We start from the raw sequence: 20722 nt of genomic DNA on the forward strand, positions 1-20722 counted from the left end.
ACTAACGTAAAATAAATGTTTACATGGGTCTTTGCACCCCTCAGTCAGTTATTTTAGATTCACCGTAAGGAGAAGCTCCGCTAGAGTTTGAGTGATTCTCCATCGGATCACTGCTGTTTCTTTTTCCTCTTTGCAGAACTGCTCCAGCTCAGATCAGAGGTGGACATGATCATCAAATACTCTCACAATGGAGATCTGGACTGATGGATGAAAAGCACATCTTGTCTCTTGCAGTGTTTTTTTTTCAGTGGAAAGGTTGGGATGTTCTCATGCACTGTAGAAATGCTTTTTTTGAAGTAAAATAAAGATTATTGGAGTACATTGTACAACAAAATACTACTTCATTCTTTCTACTTCAAAAATTCCCATTCAATGTTTATTTGCTGTTTTTTTGTAATTATTTCTAAAATTTGCTAGCAATCTCAAAAAAATGTAAGAGCAAAATAGTTAAAGTAAATTATACCGTTTTTTCAGCATTTAAGTCCTGCAACAAAACTAACCATTAATTGGATCTTCCAGACAGACTGGGTTAGGGTTAGAGTTGGGTATTTATAAATTGATATAAATATCATCCTTTCAATTGAACTATTTATGTGAAGTGTAAACCCAGCTGGTTGGTGAGGGTTAGAGATGATCGGTTTGCTCTAACACAAAGAAATGTCTTTCCAATACCCGCACCATATATTCTAAAGCTTTATTATAGGCTGATCTGGATCCTCTTGACGTGCATCTGCTAGGGTCATCTGAGCTCCTCCAGCTGGCTCAGATCAGAGAATAAGACAATGGAGCCCATTATGACATGAGATGCCCCGCTGCTCGGATCACGGTCCTTTATCCAGAGCTCGAGTGACATCAGCGCCATCGCCTTCAGCCCGCGGCCGCTAGAGGACGCCAGAGTCCCGGGGATCCGCGGCTGGAGATCACGGCTCTTTGTCCGAGTGTTTGAGATCAGACCATCTGAACACACGCCATTATCTGACACAAAACAAGTTTCGTCCATCTCCATCAGTAAAAGCTGCTCCATTTCTCATGAACTGCGGAAAGATTTCGCTTCATTTGTTACTGTTTCCTTTGCATTTATCTCTCAGAAATCGTTTTCAATCTAATTCAGTCTAAGAAATGAACCTTTTGATATTATTACGGCCTTGCATTTGCCACCAAACTTGATTTTAAAAAAGGGGGGGGGGGGGGGGGTTTCAACAAAAAATGTGCCGTTCACTAGAATACAGTGTAAAACTAACTTTAAATAATAATAAAGGTAGCCTGATGTTTGAAACTTTTTATTGTAAAATGCCATGTTTAATTAAACGCGTTTGCAGTTTCTTTGTTATTATATGTGAAATGAACTGGCAATTTCCGAGTGAAAATTGATTTCCCACCATTTATTTCCAGTGTAGAACAAGTTTAGACTATTAATTAACATTAAACAGGCAATGTGGTTTCTGTAAATTCACATAGACATTTCCCCCATGTTTGGAATATCTCAGTCATTTTTGTTAATTTGTCAGATTTCTGTCCTGAGGTCTGATGGTTTACAGCAGCTCCTGATTATGATATAGCCCACATTCAACGAATTATTTTCCAATTATTTTTCTTTTAGGGGTTGATCAACATTCATTTCTTCATCGAAATTCTCCAAAAGCCCCAAAGCAATTCAATCTGCCGTCGAGACGCTTCATTGTTTCTGGAGTCGGACTGAGCGCTGAGGGGCTCGTGAACGCGCTTTCCGTCACGTCATCTCTGAGAGGAGGGAGCGCGCACCAGGGTGCGAGGAGGAGGATGAGGAGAGGAGGAGGAGGGTACCAAGGAGGAGAGGCTGCTGCCTGCGAGCATCGATGACATCAACGAGCACAAGAATCTCCGGAGGCTTCTGGAAATGGAGGCGCGCGAGTGAGACGAGCGGCGATTCTGCCTCATAACGGAATATGATGCTCGAGTCTCCAGAACACCTTCGCGCAGGTAAACGAGGCTTTTTTGTATCTGTTGAGAATTGATTACATGCCAGTATTGTGCACAAAAGCTTGCGTGCGTGTGCTCAGATTACACCTCCGTCCTCCTGGAGAGCAGAAGAACACCCGGAAACACCCGGAGGACCAGCCTGCTTTACCTGGTTACGGCGGCGCGGTTAGTTGCGGTTAAGGCGCGGGTGTTACTGTGTGTCGAAGCTGCGGGATGTTCAGGGTGTTACTGATGAGAGGGAATGGATGATTTATTCGACAGTTTCAGTGTTTCTGTGCTCGTTCTTCGAGCGGATCGTGTCGATCGGATCCAGACGCGTTTGCGCCTTTGTTCGGGTTTCGCTCCAGATCTCCGACTCTCTTTCTCTCCGGATTCACATCTCAAACATTCGACTCGTGCATTTGAACCATTGAGCGGATGCGGATGGAAATGCTGTCGGAAGCGGATAATTGAGGTGATGTGTGTTTCTGGGCTGGGTTGAGTGACCTGTGTTCGGTGATCATGGCTGATAACTGCGAAATATGAAGGAAAATTACTGAGCAGTTTCACTGGGACTCCACATAACAAAGCCTGTCTGCGCACAAATGCACATTCTACACGATTGCCTTCATTCTGATGCAAATATACAGAATCAAAGCGTTTATTATAGTCTGGTAGTGCTACAAATAGCAAATAAAATCATGAAAATACGATCAGCACAAAGAATATCTTTCTATAATGACTAAACCCCAGCAACGCATGAATTTTATAAGCTAACAGACAGAACCTGCTTCTGAATTCAGTTTTAATGAGCTGTTGGAAAAACAGCAAACTGTAATTGTAAGAATATGTAGAAGAATATTGTGAAAAAACAGCACAATAATATATGAGTGGTTGCCAGGTGTTGCTAAGGGCTGGTTTTATGTATGTATAATTATAGGCTAGAGTTTTTTTTATTGTTACACACACACACACACGCACACACGCACACACACACACACACACGCACACACACACACACACACACACACAGATCTACAGCATAAATGTGAGGCCGGGCGGCTCTTGGAAACGAGCATCAGCAGTTCCTCGCTGTAGATCTCATGGGTTTCTCATAATGATCTCAGCTGTGGCTATTTGTGGACATCAGCGTGAGTGAAATCCTGCCAAATTCTCTCAATGGGATCAAACTTTGTGTCGCATCCTCCTGTTCATCCGTCCGCTGTGTGAATGTTTTAATATCACACTATTCTGGATGAAACCTCCAAATCTAAGAAATGAATTCTTATGTCTGTCAGATCTTTCTGATCTAAGCCATGTCAGTTTATCCACAGTAGCTGAGCGCTACCAAAGAAAATCACCATTATTTGTTTTTTAGGCTTTGTCAAGAGAATAGCTATTCTGTGTCTTTGTATTTGCACAGTTATTCATTTAGCAGATGCTTTAACAAGAGTGCCTTACAAATGAAGAATACAACAAACACTTGCTCTTGAGGCGATAAACATGAGAGGAACCTTTCAAACATCATCCAGAATAGAACAAACTGGAACAGGGACGGATTAAGGAATCGGCAAAGCAAAGAAGATTTTTTAGCTGGATGAAGTTAAGTGTTTGCAGAAGAGATGAGTGTTCAGCTTCTGGTAGTATATAGATATCATTTCTGAAACACTCAGTGTGCTGTTCATTTGCTAAATCATCAGACTAACGGTTTTCACCTGGTAGACGATAAATAAGTGAAAACACCAACAGATGCACATTGAATGTCTTGAGAGCAACTGTAAGAATCGCCCAGCAACTGCATCACAACACGCTAGGAACGTCTCAGAACACCTTAGCAACACCGTGGCAACCAGGGAACACGTTTAACTGTATTTTCTTCATGATTTTGAATGTGGCCCATATGTTTTCCAGCAGTTTTGTGCTCGTTAAGGAGCTTCTGTCTCGTGTCTGCAGAACACATGCGTTGGTTGCGTTTAACGGCAGTAATGATATTCTCTGTGCTCATATCACTGTATTAAAGCTGATCATCATCCTTCCGTAATCTCTCCTGTTCAGTCAGACGCACTGATAAGAAAATAGTTTAATTCTCCTGCTGCACGGCTCATATTTTCATCTTCTGCTGCAGCGTTTGGGCGGTTGTACGATGCTGTATCTGATTTAATTTTAATGCTCAGGTGAGCCGCTCGCATGCGGGTGATGTTTAATTTTTCTCTTTTAAGACTCTCTGCTTTGTTTGTGTGTTTTAGTGCAGGTTTAAGTAGGTTATAGCTGTGGCCCGGGGTGATAGCGCTGTGCCGCTAACATGTTCTGTGGTTTAGCGGTGAGACAGGTTAGTTTGCCCTCAGACAGACCTGTCAACACGATGAATGAATAATGCGGCCAGGTTTATTGCTCAAACGAGGGAAGATACTCAGGCGGGATTTTAGTTGCATCAGTGCATTTAACTTTCCAAGAGATTTGAACATAAATTCATTTACTTGAACATTAGTGAAGCCTAAAGCACAGTGGTTTATCTGTTAGAGCCCCTGTGGTTGTCGTCCATCGCTCTAGATCGACAGTCAGTCTGAAGACGTGACCTCCAGCCGAGCGTAGCGTGGCGTCTCTCCCTCGACTCTGTGATTTGTGATTGCGTTTCTGATCCGTGGGCCTCCGCCGCCGAGCGTCGATTGGTCTGGAAGGGTTTGACTGACAGGAGCGAGAGATGTTGAGAAGATGGCCGACTCTGCCGTGGACAGAACAGGAGACGGAGTGCTGAGCGAGAGCGTGTTATTTCAGGCCGTCTCTCAGCCAAACGCTTCTCGATGCTTTTGGGAATACAAGGTAGAAGCGCTCAGCATCCGCGTGCCAAAATGTCTGCCGATGGCCACGACGGCTCGGGTTTCTCCGGTAGCTCGTGAAATTGGGTTATTTGCTGTTTTTTTACAGTTTCTGCTGTTTCTTTCCCATGGATCTCGCTAATGTGCAACCTTGAAAGCATTTCAGCCAGAAGACTGAAGTATAGGCTGTATTGTGATATAGGGTGGCATTGACACGGCCCTGACCGTCTAAACGCTCTCGTTGGCGAATCGTGGAGATTTCATTCCAGAAGGAACTGTCCAACAGTAGATGAACTGAAGAAATGCACAGACTGTAAATGTTTATAATAGGCATGTGTATTTGTTTTTCCCTTGTTTATTAGTAATGAACAGTGCAGGTCATTGAGTTACTCCGGTGCGTTTCTTTAATAGATGCTTTGATTGGAGTCACAGCTGAACTCAGATTGGGTTTTATGTGGCCTGACCGTGTGAGTAAACAAACTCCATTTGATGTATTCTCTCAGCCCCGATCTACTCTCATTCGGCCCCTGATGAGGATCATTTTGGAGTTTTGGCTTTGAATCGGCTGAATCTCTAGAGTCACTCGAGGCTCCTGTATGCAGGGTTAGGGCTAGCCGTTTGACACTCCTTTAATTCTAAAATTTAGTTCAAATGATGTTTTATTTTACTCAACGAGAAAGAAGTATTTCTTTTGACATGCCACGGCCCTAAACATCGTTAATAGGTTAAGATTTAATATGAAGAGATTATCAGTGCTAGTTGCAAGATCTGATTCAGAAAGAGCTTTATTGACATGTTCACACACACAAGGAATTTGTCTTGTGTTAGGAGCTTCCAGTACACAAAGTACAAACATAGTGCAGACATACATACAGTTAAGGTAATAAAAACACTAATATTAAGCAGGCTGTAAGATCATTTCAACCAGTTGCAAGCTTTTGAGGGAAAAACAGTGAAACTAACTAAAGGTTTTTTTTAGTTTTTTTGTATGTGTATGTTATTGTAAATAGTGAGGTCATTGTTTATTGGACAATGGTATGTTAGTGAATATGTGTTTGTGTATGTTTTGTAAGGTCTGAATATAAAGAAAAAATCTAATAAATAAAGTAAAAAAACTAATATTAAAGAAAATATACAATAAATTATAAATAAGATATTCTGTAAGATACAGAATAATGAGTTTAAAGGCGGTCGCACACTGAATGAGAAATGCAGCACTATTCAGAATCCTGATCGTCTCATCTTTTTTCTGTATTTAAAGTGAAAGTGAATTAGATTCTGTGATTAGATTTCGGACTGTCGCTCTGATTGTAAAAACATGACTCAATGGCGCTTCTCTTCTCACTGGGTTTAGGTTTCCTCAACAACTTTTACGAAAGTGAACATTTTTCTCCATTGTAGATAATCAGATAAGACAGTCCAGATACACGTGTGTTAGTGATACATGCCTCTGTCTCAGGACAGAATATGAACTACTGCTATGAGGGAGCTCCACATGTGATGAAACTTAGCATATTTACAAGTTGGCATATCAACACTATAGAGAAAAAAATGTGCCAAAATGCAAAAAAATTCAGAAGATATCATTAAACATTTAGTTATAGCAAACAGAGTTTTTATCTCAGCCATTATTGTTTATTTAAATGAACAAATCTGCTATTATTTTAAGCTTCACTAACTAGCAGAGACACTAACCGGGTTTAAATGCCAGCCTAACAACAGCTAATACTGTTCATCTGTGACGGTAGTGATGGAATTCACATGTGAAACGGGGGGAAGAAGGACTGAGAGAGAACTTGAGTGTTCAGAAATGATTCTTTTAGCAGATTGAAAGCATTCTGTGTGAGATCAGCTCTGTGTTTTTCTGAATGTGTTTGCTCACTATGTTTTTAAACTGTGCCTTATACTGTGAAATTAATGCGAAAAAAAAAAAATACTCCGAACTAGGGCTGCACGATTAATCGAACGATGTTGTGAGGTGCGTTTAGTCAATGAAGCCGGTACTTTGATTAGTAGTAAATCTCCATCACGTGCGTTCAACTGGAGCGGCAATTAATACACAGAGACGTAAATCACTGACAAGCTACGCCAAATCGCGTTCAAAATCGCATTCGATTTTGAGCGCGATTTGGCGTAGCTTGTCAGTGATTTACGCCTCTGAATGCTCCAGCTGAACGCACGTGATGGAGATTTACTACTAATCAAAGTACCGGCTTCATTGACTAAACGCACCTCACAACATCGTTCGATTAATTGTGCAGCCCTACTCCGAACCCCTGGTGAACTGAGAAAAAGTGTGCTTGTTGGTGCACCGCTGGCCTAAACACACTCGTTTCTTTCAGGGATCCTGAAGTAGCTCATGTTCCTCCTGTGATCGGGTTCAGATGCGTCTCTGTTCACACGCAGCGATTCCAGCGACGAGAGGGAAAATGGCATTTATTCGTGTAGGTCCGCAACCGGTTTGTGTTTTGACCGGTTTGATTAATGTATACCAGTGTCCATACGCCGCTTTGTTGACCTCTGACCTCAGCAGATTGGACTCCTTCTGTAGGGTCACATCACGAAGCGGAGGAACGGTGAATAGATGAAGGGTTATGCGCTGAGAGCAGATGTCCTGTCGTTCTGTTCCTCATTTGCTCTTTAATATTGATCTTTTGGCCTTGAAATTTACAGACTTCATTCACAAGAGCAGGTGACATCAATCCATGCGGTCAATAACTCCTCACTCAGCGTCCCGCGATCAGAGAGAGACGGCGGGATAAAGACCTCGGCCGCTGGGTTTCCACTAAACACATGGTTTCACAGCAGCTTTAGATACTGTTTGTGTCACAGTCAGGAATGATTCAGTCATCAGTCAGAGGAGATTGTGTCAAAGTAACGTTCGTACGGCGGAAATAACAGCTCTATGATAAAACCAGTCACGCGTTCACTTAAACAGACAGAATAATGCCATCCTAAAGAGTCTTAAATCAAGATACATTTACTTGAGATGCAAAATGAAGATAAGAAACCTAGTATCATAATGAAGTGAGTTTATGCCTAAAGAGAAAACAAGTTTATTTATTATTAGGCAGATATTTGCTCTTGTTTTAAGCATCAACTCACTTCATTATGATACATTTCCTAGAAAACAAGGATTAATATCTGAAGCCATTTTGCTTCTCCGGTAAATCTCGATTTAACAATGTTTAGATATTTGTAACGGAAAACGAGACAAAAATACAAAGTAAGAAAATCATTAGTGATTACAGTCCAAGGATAATATTTGGTAAAAAATGTGATCTTCTCAAGGGTTGAAATGGCCTTTTGACAGAAGGAACCTCAGAGGCGCCCAGACCATCTTATGAATGATTTTTAATGGTAAATGTGATTTGTGTGTTTCACTCTTCCTATAATTCCATCCGTGATTGAGCGTCTTTGTCTCGCTGCAAACCCGATACCCGTCGAGCTCTGAAATCACTCTTCTTACTGTAATGTGCGATGTATGAGCGGAGCACAGGGACATTCACTCCTGCGTTTCTGCTGTAATTATCGCAGCGCAGCTTGTTTTCAGGCGGTTTATTAACACTAACTGTGTTTAAATGCTAAATTAAACACGATTCTAGAAGACTGTATTTATAGAAGATTCAGATTCTCAGAGAGACTAGTTATGGGTAGTTATAGTCATTAATATAATTAAATAATTACAATCATAATTTGGCTCCTTTGGAAGAACCGTCGATCTAGAAACTCTGAATCTCATTTGATGATGTTCAGAGCTGCTCATACTGTAAAGCACTTCAGCTCTTCTGTTTACAAGCGACTAGCTAACAGTAGTTCACCACACGGACGCTAACGTAGCCCTTATTTCATTTGTTTTAGCTGGATCCTCGTCTCTCGGTCGCTGCGATGTGCGGACGAGCCCTCGAGACGTGTCAGATTTGTCCTTGTTTGTCGCTGATGTATTTTTAATGTTTCATTTTGTGGGAACTAAAGATATAAGTGTGGCGGCGGCCGGTGTGATTTATTCAAGATAAAATAATAATCCAGGAGAGAGAATCTGCCGTAGATTGCAGTGGCAGAAAGCATCTGATTTATTTAAAACGACTGCGACGGAGCGCCGCTCACATGCACTCAAACGCTCAACTTTAACACGCTAAATTGATGAACAGACAGATACGCTTTACAGCTGTTTGCCCTGAGAGTTAGGATTCAGAAGCAATTTGGTCAAATTGGCCAGAGTACAACACACACACACACACACACACACACACATATATAGAGACACACACACACACACACACACACACACATATATAGAGACACACACACACACACACACACACACACATATATAGAGACACACACACACACACACACACACACACACACACACACACACACACACACATATATAGAGACACACACACACACACACACACACACACACACACATCTGTCAACATCAGCCTGTATTAAACACACACATTCCGCTCACAGACCGCACTGCGCAGCACTTTCTCAGCTTAGCAAGCTCAAATCTGATTGGCTGGTTTCACTAACTGTAGTAACAGCACACAGGCGTTTCATCAGTCTGTCTGGAAACAAATGGGGTTTTGTGTGTGTGTGTGTGTGTGTGTGTGTGTGTGTGTGTGTGTGTGTGTGTGTGTGTGTGTGTGTGCGTGCGTGCGTGTGTGTGTGTGTGTGTGTGTGTGTGTGTGTGTGTGTGTGTGTGTGTGTCACATTGATTGCTTTAAAGTGAAAGTTCACCCTGAAATGGTCATTCTGTCATCATGTTGATTGACTGTTTTCTGTGGAACATAAAAGAAAAGAACTGATTTCCATTGTTTGTTTTGTCTATAATGGAATGTAAGCCAATAGGAGCCAAAACTGTTTGATGACAGAATGATAATTTTTTTGGTGGACGATCCCTTTAACGACTAAATGTATGGATGTTTCGCCAAATAATTATTACATATCCAGGTTTTTAGGGACCCAGAATGTATATGTAACACGGATGGGTTTTTAAACAGTCTTAAAGAACATTCCAGAACTCCAGAACATTCTCGTTCAATAGTCCTGCCTGGTGGAATGACCTTCCCTCCCATATCCGGAATGCACATTCCCTAACTGCCTTCAAGCGACTTCTGAAAACCCATCTCTTTCGACAATATTTGACTCAATAAAAAAAAAAAAAAAAAAAAAAAAAACCTTCTCTCTTTTCTTGATCTTCCCTTTCTATCCAGTACTTATCCAACAATGCCGATATATGGTATTTTTGAGCACTTCCTAGGTTGACCTGCCTCCTTAGGACGAATCACTTGTTGCATCCCCAATTGTAAGTCGCTTTGGATAAAAGCGTCTGCTAAATGAATAAATGTAAATGTAAATGTTAAAGGGATAGTTGAATGAAAATGTGTTGTTTATCTGCTTACTCCCAGGGCATCCAAGATGCAGGTGACTTTGTTTCTTCACCAAGGTTTGCGTTCTGCTCGAGGTATGTCGTTATCTGCGTAGGGCATATAGACCAGTTGGTTTCCCACCGTCGTCACTCAAATTCAGGTACATTCATCATCTGGCTTATATTAGGGATCTGTCCATACATTAATCTCAAAACATTTTCATTTTCATCATCTTCAAAATCCATATTTTGTTTGCCAACAGCTTTCTCATCTGATCCAACATTAAATGTCGCTAATATTTGATCATGAACTGCTCTGCAGTAAATCATTTATCCATGTGGAGGTGTGCTGATGATATTTGAGATTTCTGTGAGTTCTGTGTCACGTCATTGTTGTTTGTCAGACGTCGTCACCTTGAGAAATAAGACTGATTCACACTTAATGGAAAGGCAGATATCTAGCATTGTTGCACTGAAAAAAAGAATACTTGCACTAATACATACGTAGCTAATGAATGTTTACAAAAAAATCATTAGAAAACAGACATACTTTTAGAATGAAATGTTTTCTTGTGGTGTTGTTGATAATGAATAGATTGAGGATGAATGAGATGGTGGAGGTCTTGAGATGAATGAGGGGAAGGTAGTGGATGTGGTTGGGGTCATTAAAGACGAGAGGTGTGTGTTCAAGCAGTGCAGGACGTCCTGCTTCACCGCTGATTTAATGTTTAAATGAATGAGTCCAACGGTAAGTCTTGATATTTGATCTGTTATCTGGCTTTAATCGATGCGTTTCTCTGTCTGTGTGTGATGAGGACAGAAGCAGTAAATCTTGTGATGCTTAAAGAGCTGCAGAGGAGCTTCTGTCAGTCGATGAGAGAGAGACGGCGATACGCATCGGTGCGGTTTGTCAGCCACGCTCACGGCCATCAGCTGAATACACGCAGCGTTTCCAGCGCTCTTATCGCGCCGGCCTTTGATTCTCGCGGCCCGTAAAGCTCCAGCCCACAATGGAGCTCTCTCTCGGGGCGGAGCTGATGTGTGTCATACTCTCATTTGTAATAACAGCAGATTAAAAAGGATGATCCGGGCTTTGCGAGGCCCGTTTCCGGGGCAGGAGGGGGTTGTGAAGCCACGTTACGTACAGAAGCAGACGTCCTTTTGCTGTTCACCTGCATCTGATGCTCTGATGCTTCATTTCATTATGTGTATCTGCTGTTTAAATGATCATCATTCACACATGCATTAATCTGAATATTAAAGTGAGGCAGATCAGAATTCAGAGGCTGATAGGTTTACATGTTCACTAACTGCTGAGTGGTTCAGTTGACGCCGGTTCGGTCACACCAGAGTTACACTGGGTCGTCACGATGCAGATTGTCATTGGTGTCAAAACACGAGTCGATGACGTCTGCAGACGTGTTATGACTTATTATCTTACTGCTAATTTAGCAGAACTGTCAGCGCAAACTCTTCCTCGTCCGTCTGAAGAGTAAAAGCGTCAGTTATTCATTAACTCCTGCGTTCATCCAGGCATCATCGGCCGTCGAGCGGATTCAGCATCTCGGTGTGGTTTTCTGGTGTTGGAGAGCGTCAGTAATGCGAGTCTGGATGAATCTCAAGCGCTCGCTGCTGTGGGAGACGCTGCTATTTTTAGTGTCTTTCTCATATCGCCCCGTTTCTGCCCAAAGATCCTCGCCTGTTTGCTGCTGTCGTCTGTTGTTTTTTTCTGATCGGCGTTTGTTCTCCAGACGTGGCAGCGGTTCTGGGGTTTGCTGGCGTTCTGCGAGCCGTACGTCGGACTTTAGTAAAGCATGAACTGCAGGGGATTTGCTTCATTTGTCGTTAGTCTGGGCTTTAGGAGGCCGCAGGGAGCGCCACGGTTAAACTCTCCACCAGCTCAGGAGCGTCACACTGAATCTTAATCATAAAGCTGTGATAAACCACTCTCTCTGGATAAATGGACATTAACATTGTTAGTGGCATGATTTTTGAATCTTGTTCACTCGTGTCATATGAACAGGTTATTCTGAGACCTTAACTATCGTTTTATATGAAGCTCCACATCCAGCCTGAAGCGTGTAATCTAATAGTGTGTTCATGTGTAGCGGTTGACCGTTATGGGTTTATCAATGGCCAATATTGATATCTAGAGATCAGGTGTCTGACGTGCTGTAGATATTTAACTCATTTCACTCACACCATGTGAGATTGCTAAAATGACTTTGATGATTTTTATAAATATAGACTCCAAATGTGCACCATATATTAGCAGACACTGCTTTACTGTTTTATCATCTTAAAATTGGTAAATATCAGTTATTAGTTGAGATATAGCTGTTCACACCTCATTAATGCTGATTGTGTGTCTGGTGTTTATCCAATCAGAATCTGTTTTGTAATATTTATCATTATAAATTAGCATAATGTATGTGGTGCACAGATACTGAAATACTGACATCAGAAGGATTTCACCTGCTTCATGACACCAAATTTAACTCCATCACCTGCCTACGTTCCTCTCGCTCCATCTTGTGTGTTTTTCCGTGTGTGTTCCGGCGAGCCTCACGTATGCGGTGGCAGCATGACGCCACGCCATCTGTCCGCTCCAACACGCCAACTCCACCGAGAGTCCCACAGAACGCGGTTTTCACCAGGACTGTCCGCCGGCGCCGATTCTGGTCCTCGTAAGCGCTCGGATTGATGGTTTGTGCGAAGGACGGTTGGGTTTTCTGCTCTTGTGAGAGTTAAAGCCGGCGGGAAGATCTGACAAAGCCGTGTGAGATAAATTTCATCTCTGGACGGCTTCCAGTTGTAGCCTGCAGGGGTTTGAGCTCTGCGTCAGAACAGCCGTGTTTTACCATTTGTTCTGCGGGATCAAAGACTTTTATGTTAAACTGAATTTACACCTTCAACACACTCGAGCGCAGACGCCGTAGAGCTCACACCTCACACCCAAACACCACGACTCCACTGACGTCTCAGAGCGCCGCGGACGGGGACCCGGTTAGACTCGGGATAATATAGTCACTGGATCTGACAAACTTTGCCAGGAGACTGAAATTAAATCTTTAGAAATGTATTCAATGATCCTGTATATTCTATGGCTGATTTACATCTGTGACATAATCCATACTCCGTACTATTGGACAGACTAAATCTGTCTTAAAGGGGTCATCAGATGCAAAACTCACTTTTCCATGTTGTTTGAACATTAATGTGTGTTAGTAGTTTGTGAACACAATCACCCTACAATGATAAACATCCACCCAGTGGTATTTTTTAATCTTTAAAAGTAATATCCCCTTTTTTTAAATCAGGTCATTCTCAGCTTCTTGTCGTTGAGACGAAACACATTTGATTGACATGAGCGTCTTACCTTAGCCCCGCCCTCACCGAGCTGAAACAGTCCGACTCCGATCTCCATTGTGTGACTCAGGAGCAGAGGAAGACTCTAATTGAGCGATTGAGGTGTTCTGTTGTTGGATGTAATCATGAACACAGCAGTCGTCATTTACTCCCGACATCTGAGCCGCTGAAGACGCAGAGGACAACGTTACTTTCAGTTTTAAATGGAATGCGCCGATCCCGATCTACATACGCGTCTATGTTCGTGTGAATCGTTCCTGATGCAGCTTCACCCACAGCAGAAGTGAGGAGAAGGGTTTTTTATGCATCTTTGCAAATGGCCTTTCTTAATAATGTGCTTGTTGGCAAGTTTTGCAGATAAACGCGGCCAAATGCGGCTGGCATTTGAAGGGTCCATGTCTTAAAATGAGCTGAAATTTTGCAGAGCTGATTTTGACAAGGTAAAAGGGTGTTTTTTTTTACACTACTATTGAGAATTTTTAATCAAAGTATATTAGAGACTTTTCATTAAAAAACTTGGGCATCCGATGACCCCTTTAAAAAACATTTTCTCTTTTCTCTATTTAAATGCATTTTTTTTATTTTTTTAATATTTTTTCCATAAGCTTCCATTTAATTTAGGGCCCTATGAAATCAGTCTTATTTGTCGCTAAATTCTGTGTAAATTTGGCTGATGTTTATTCCCTTTAGGGGTGCTGTGGTACACGGGGTGGGGAAAACATCACTTAACAACCCTAATCTGGAGCTTATTATTTTTATCCACATGAATTAATCCTCCTACGTGACATTTATGTTGTTTTATGCACTTTTCCCCAAATTGTAAATCCATTCAAATGTAAAATTGGTTTCTGTTGATGTTGTCATTTAGGTGTATATTTACAGTTAAAGACAGAGCTCGTGTTTCCACACAGGAGGACATTCACGTGTTTGTGTTGTTGTTCTGCGTCTGTGACGGAGCCGCTGGAGCTGATACTGCTGTACTCTGAGTATCCGGCGTTCTCGACATACGCTGCGCTCCGGGGTCGTGGCTGGAGCTTGTTTGTAGAGGAACTGGAGCGTTTCAGCTGTTAAGCATTAGTGTCATTTTCATACACATCTGCGCTGGCGTTAGCTTCATTTAACATCGATCAGCCGCGCAATCTGCCGCCGCCACCCCCGTAAGCGGCTTGCGGCCCGTGCGCTAAACGAACGCCTGTCATTTGCCTGTCCGTTGACCCGCGGTCTGTCGCTCCGCAGATGTCCTGACCCGCGACAGCTGGAGGCCCGTTCACCCGCTGTAAGACGGCCAATCGGCGCGGACCGCAGCTTTAGCCGCCAGAGCTTAACCCCTAACCCCACTCAACAACTACTAACCATCAGATGAACACACTTCCTGTTGTAGACAGTGTTGAGTCTCTGGACTAGCATCTGTCAGAGCTTACTCCAGTGGTTTATCCTAACTGGACATGATCAAACCAGGGTTAGTCTCTATAACCGTGTGAATGTGGTGCAGCGGTCGACCGCTAGAGATTCTGCTCTTCCATCACAGTCCACATTAGACCACATTAGTCCATAATCAAATGAGATGAAGCCTCTTTAATTTTACAAAAGGTATAATTCACTTGATCATCAGTAATAGGCATTGCCGTTTGATCTGATTTGCTAAAACAATTTCTAGCAAATACAAGTTTTAGAGATCAACGATATAGATGAAGTATTTCCTTCATCCTCTACTGCAGTGTGTTTGTTAACTCCTTAATAATCCTTACCTGGTTATCTATTAAAGCCTAACCACTGACCTGCAGCAAAGCATCTGGACATTTAATTCTCATTACTGGACTCCAGTGAGGATTCATTATAAATCAGCATCACACTTAAACATAAATCATTCATATGATATTGAAATGAGATGGTCTGTACTGTGTCTGTAGTTCCTCTTTGCACTGGAAGCTCCAGTCACTGTGTGTGAACACGCTCGACAGTAAAGCTCTTTCTGATTCTGATATCATGCGTCACATCATTGTTTTTAAATGAGAGTAATGAGTAAGTGTTTCATTGTCAAGAAAACAATGTCGTTGTAAAAATAGACTTCATTTTCTTTATGCAAATTTCAAAACAATTAATTTTTTTGTTATTTTTGCATGTATTTGCATTTTAAATAGTAATGCATCAGGTAATGAATGACGTCAGAGAGCGTTCGTTTGACCTCAGACTCGGCTCAGGGTCACGTGACACCGATCGCATCTGCTGGCTGGTTTGGATGGTTGCCATAGAAACCGTATTCCCAGCGGCCGCTGGTCTGATCCGTGGATCCGCAAACACAGCCAGCGGTGATGAAGACGCTGCAGACAGACAGACAGAGAGAGAGAGACGGGCAGAGGTGGTTGACTAGGCAACAGTAAGACAAGATACGCCTCGATGCACCAAAGATAAATAACAGCTCCAGATATGAGAGAAAGGCTGCAGTCAGACGACGAGATGCTGCTGCTGATCGACAGACACAAAGACAGAGCCGCATGATATTAATGCATGTTTCTGCTTTTACTCTTAATTGATTCATCACTGCAGGTTACTCTGGGAAAATATACAACATTTATCTTCATAATATTTCATCTAAATGTAATCGTTCGGTCGGCCTCTCAAGCGGTTCTCCATCGCATGCGCGGATTTTTGTTAACTAAACAGCTGTTTAGACATGGTTTTAGCAAACTCAACTATTCTCCAGCTTTTTTCCATTGAATATCCTGTTAAACCAAGCGGCAACCTCCCGCTCTCTCTATTGAAACCAACACGGAAGTGACTTAAACTGCAATTCATGGACTGGCCGCTAGAGACTGGCTGCAAAAGGAAGTCAATCCCATTGACTCCCCATGTTAAAATGTCCAACTTTACAGCAGAAAAAAGTATGTTTACAGCCTGGTACAAAAAGTGTTTTTTTCTATATAGCTAGTTTTGCCCTTCATGTCAACTGTGAGGGGGTGAATTTAAGTTATATTAAGCCTTAAAGCAGCAACCAGCTCCACCCACATCCCGCCTTTTTGCCCGTTTCTGATTATCCGGGAGTGACGCGATTCCAAGATGGCGACGGCCGATTCCCGCCCACCATAGGCTTAAAAAACACTCTTCAGAAACCTACGGGTGACGTCACGCACACTACGTTCATATTTTTTACAGTCTGTCTGTTAAACACTAATATACGGTCACATGCTCAAGTCAAGTCACATTTATTCTATAGTGCTTTATATAATAAAGATGATGTCAAGCAGCTCAATAACACAGTAATAAACAGGAACAGAATTAATTAAGGAAACCATGTGTTGTTATTCAGCTCAGAGCAGTGGAGATTGCTGGTTTAGATCAATAACCAGAGTTCAGACAGATCATGTTTGTGATGTTGTGAAAGCATCAGAATGTTTAAGTCTTTAGAAATCAAGCATCAGCGTGTGTTTGAGAACGACTCTCTCTCATGCTAAAACCGCTGTAACGCACGGCCTCTCCCGGCTCATCGCTTTATTAGACCATCTTTCCTGTATGTTATATAATATTTGTTCATTTAAATCTGCCATGTCGTGTCTGATTGTAGGAATACCGGATCAGACCGCTGAGGATTATGAAAACCAGGACATGAAGCTCAAACACATCTAGAAAAAAAGAGAAACGAGTGCGGTGAGTATCTGTCATCTGTGTGTGTGTGTGTGTGTGTGTGTGTGTGTGTGTGTGTGTGTGTGTGTGTGTGTGTGTGTGTGTGTGTGTGTGTGTGCTGGATAATCACAAGCCTTCAGTTGCCTCTATTTTTGGACGTGTCTGTTCTCCAGCGTGACTCCAGAGTGTGGTGGATCTGTGAAGGTGTCGTGATTGAACTCTGACAGGCCTGACAGCAAAGCCCAACTCCTCCTCAGTCGTCCGCCGCGCATTTGTTTCCTCGAGCGAAGGAAATAAACTCATTTTCCAGAAGCGTGTTCGTTTTGCACTTTACCTGTGATGACCTGACAGCGCGGATGCCGTCTGCATTTTATTTGCACATTTGCACGCGTTTAGCGTCACCTCTGAGATCTTCTGCGACGGCGTCTAACTAATGGTGCGTTTGCACGGTTGAAGCGTGGCTCGTTTGGCCAGCATGTGCTCGTGCCGGTCTGTAGCTGCTGTTTGATGATCCCGTGTTGAACTGTGTTTGTGGAGCGACTCAACATCTGGCGGGTCGTGACCCGAGCGAATCTCCGGACGGCCGACACGCCGCAATCAGACGCTCGGCGGACGGGCCGATAACCCGCTAGAGGAGATTACTGAGACTGCTGAGTGTTTTTACTCAGTGCTCTGATGATGAGGCCAGACTCGCTCCTCAATTCACCTTCCAGTTCTGTGTTGTTTTTTAGCATCTCGGATGTTACCGCGGCTCATAAATGAGATTAGCGCATGCGGATCTCTGCAGCTCATCTCTTCTGCTATTATAGTCTGAGCGTGAAACACAGACCGCGCACATAACGTGGAGCCGCTTGATATCGGATCGCCGCGCACCTGCGCACGGCCCTGGACGGGAATAATCGATTTTTCAGAGTAAATATTGACTCCTGGTCGTGGACGTTTTGCAGGCCTGTGCTGAATCGCTGCAGCCGCTGCCGACGGTGAAAAACACCCCTCCCTCCCGGAAGACCACGCTCCAAACTGCACTTAGTAAAACGAGGCCGAGAGTAAAACGCACAATGCCTGGGAAGTTTTTCAATAATTAATGGGCTCTCTCGTAAAAAATCCATCTCTGCGAGAGTGAAGTGATGGTGTTGAGATGAGCAGCAACCATAAATCATTTTGCAGCTCATTTTTGACCGTATTGTATTTTTGTGTTGTTTGTACACATATTAATGTAAGATTATTTCTAGTGTATTTCTGTCAGATGTTCTGCATGTTCCAACCCATGACAGCAATATTTCACAGCGTGCGTGTGTTGTGTTTCTGCGCTGGTGTTGAGTGTTTCTCTCTGCGTCTGCAGTGCGTCTGGACGTCAGCGGTGGAGTGCAGTCGTCGAGGGTCATGGCCGTCCGGGTCGGCAGAGGTCCGGTCCGCTCCGCTCTGCTGCTGCTCTTCTTCATCTGTCTGCAGAACTCCTGCGACGGCTTGTGTAGGTCTCCCTGCTCTCTGACGCGCTGCTGTTGGTATGGTAACAATGCGTGTCCTTTGTGATGGGATGTCGTCATGGAAACTAAGCAGAGGCTGATGCTATTTTACTGCAATGAATTATTAAAACAGAAAGATTGGTGTCTGCTGGACGCTGGAATGAAAGTGAATTCTCTCTCTGCGTTCTCTTACAATAAACACTGGAGAATAAATAAAGAGAGCTGTCATATGATCAGTGTGACCGAGGAGGCCGTTTGATGTGATGTCCCCAAAGATTTGTTTAAATGTTTAACGTGGAATCACAAATTCAGCGAAGATAATTGCAGTAAAGGAGTTGTTCACTTTCAGAACAAATATGTAAAGGATAATCAACGGTTTTCCGTGCATTAAAGGATTTTAAATGCACGACGTGGAGGCTAATAACCACCCGACCACGTCCTTTAATGCACGGCAAGCCGTTGATTATCCCGCTTATTCTATGGTCATTTGCCAAGTTATAGACAAGTTAAAACTATGATTGATATTTGCAGCGCAAAATTTGAGCGAATGGATAAAAAAGACGGTTATTTTCGTCAGTTATGACACGCAGCTCTAGTATTCTGGCCGCTTCAAATCAGACACAGAGATGAAATAGTGCGGTAAGATCACATTTATTTGAATGAATTATAGCATTTGTTTCAGTAAATTATCGATCGACCGAGAGAGAGAGTGAAGGTGAGAGAGATGACAGTGTGTGTGTGTGTGTGTGTGTGTGTGTGTGTGTGTGTGTACCTGCCTGCATGCTGTGCGTCTCTCTCTACAAACAACAAATTCATTTAAAAACAGCAGTTTTACCACCTCATTGCTGATGAATATAATGTAGCGATCTAGTATCTAGGCTATTTTAATACGAATCGTGGGCAAGCGCTGACAATAAGTTTATGTATGTGCGCAGCACTATGCGATCTCCGACCTCTCTCTCTCTCTCTGTGTTTGCATGCATCAATTAAAGCAGCGCATTAATATAGAACAGTGATTAAACTGACTTGGAACTACCTGTGCATTAAACGGTTTACTGCATACCTGCCAGCCAATCAGAATCCAGTATCCAGACATTCCATGGAATAATTACAGATAATTTACTCACCCCCTTGTCATCCAAGATGTTCATGTCTTTCTTTCTTCAGTTGTAAAGAAATTGTTTCTTATGGAAAACATTCCAGCATTTATCTCCATATAGTGGACTTCTATGGTGCCCCGAGTTTGAACTTTTAAAATGCAATTTAAATGCAGCTTCAAAGGACTGTAAACAATCCCAGCCGAGGAAGAAGAGTCTTATCTAGTGAAATTATTAGTCAAACAAGCTGACAATTTATATACTTTTTAATCTCAAGCACTTGTCTTGTCTATGTGTGCGTGAACAGTTCAAGACAGTTAGGGTATGTCTAAAAACTCCCATCTCATTTTCTCCTCCAACTTCAAAATGGTCCTCCATCGCTGCAGAAGTACCGACCCAGTGTTTACAAAGTGAACGTGCAAAGAAGATCAAACAGCCGTTATAAAAAAAGGTAAAACAGTGATGGAGGACGATTTTGAAGTTGGAGGAGAAAATGAGATGGGAGTTTTTAGACATACCCTAACTGTCTTGAACAGGAGCAGAGCCATATAAAAAGAGAGTTGCGACACTCCCATAGGCTTCCATAGGAACTGAGGAATGCGGAAGTAAAGCGTGTCATGGAGCGGTCAATAGTTCCAAACAACCAATAGCTCCTCCATTGAAGCCCATTCATTTCAGCGCTTCTCAAGCACAGTCGCAAGTATATTGAAGAAATTACTGCATTTCTTTACATTTTAACGCATCAGTTGACCTCTCGAAAAACTGGCCAATAGTGGTGTTTTATGAAGCGTGTTATAGTTAATGTTTATCGTTAAAAAATAAACAGTTAAACTGTAAATGCAGCTGGATAACATGAGAAACACCGTAATAGCGACCAACCAGATACTAGTTGTCATATTTTTATGTTTTTAGTCTTTCTGCAATCTTTCTCTCACTGTAGGAGGTTGAATGAGTTTCAGTAAAGACTGCATTCAAGAAACACGATAAAAATGTATGCTGAATGCAATTCGTTGCCTTGTGTTTTTTTAAACATTA

General features: G+C 42.5%; 1 long non-coding RNA gene across 1 annotated transcript; it reads left to right on the forward strand.

The window, feature by feature from the left end:
• Positions 1-1756: 1756 nt before the first annotated feature.
• Positions 1757-19217, forward strand: LOC141345015 (uncharacterized). Its single transcript, XR_012356896.1, has 3 exons — positions 1757-1959; positions 17066-17148; positions 18467-19217. It is a non-coding gene; the product is annotated as an uncharacterized lncRNA (long non-coding RNA).
• Positions 19218-20722: the final 1505 nt, after the last annotated feature.

Source organism: Garra rufa, chromosome 10 (assembly GCF_049309525.1).
Source record: "Garra rufa chromosome 10, GarRuf1.0, whole genome shotgun sequence".
In the NCBI taxonomy this organism is placed as follows: Eukaryota; Metazoa; Chordata; class Actinopteri; order Cypriniformes; family Cyprinidae; genus Garra; species Garra rufa.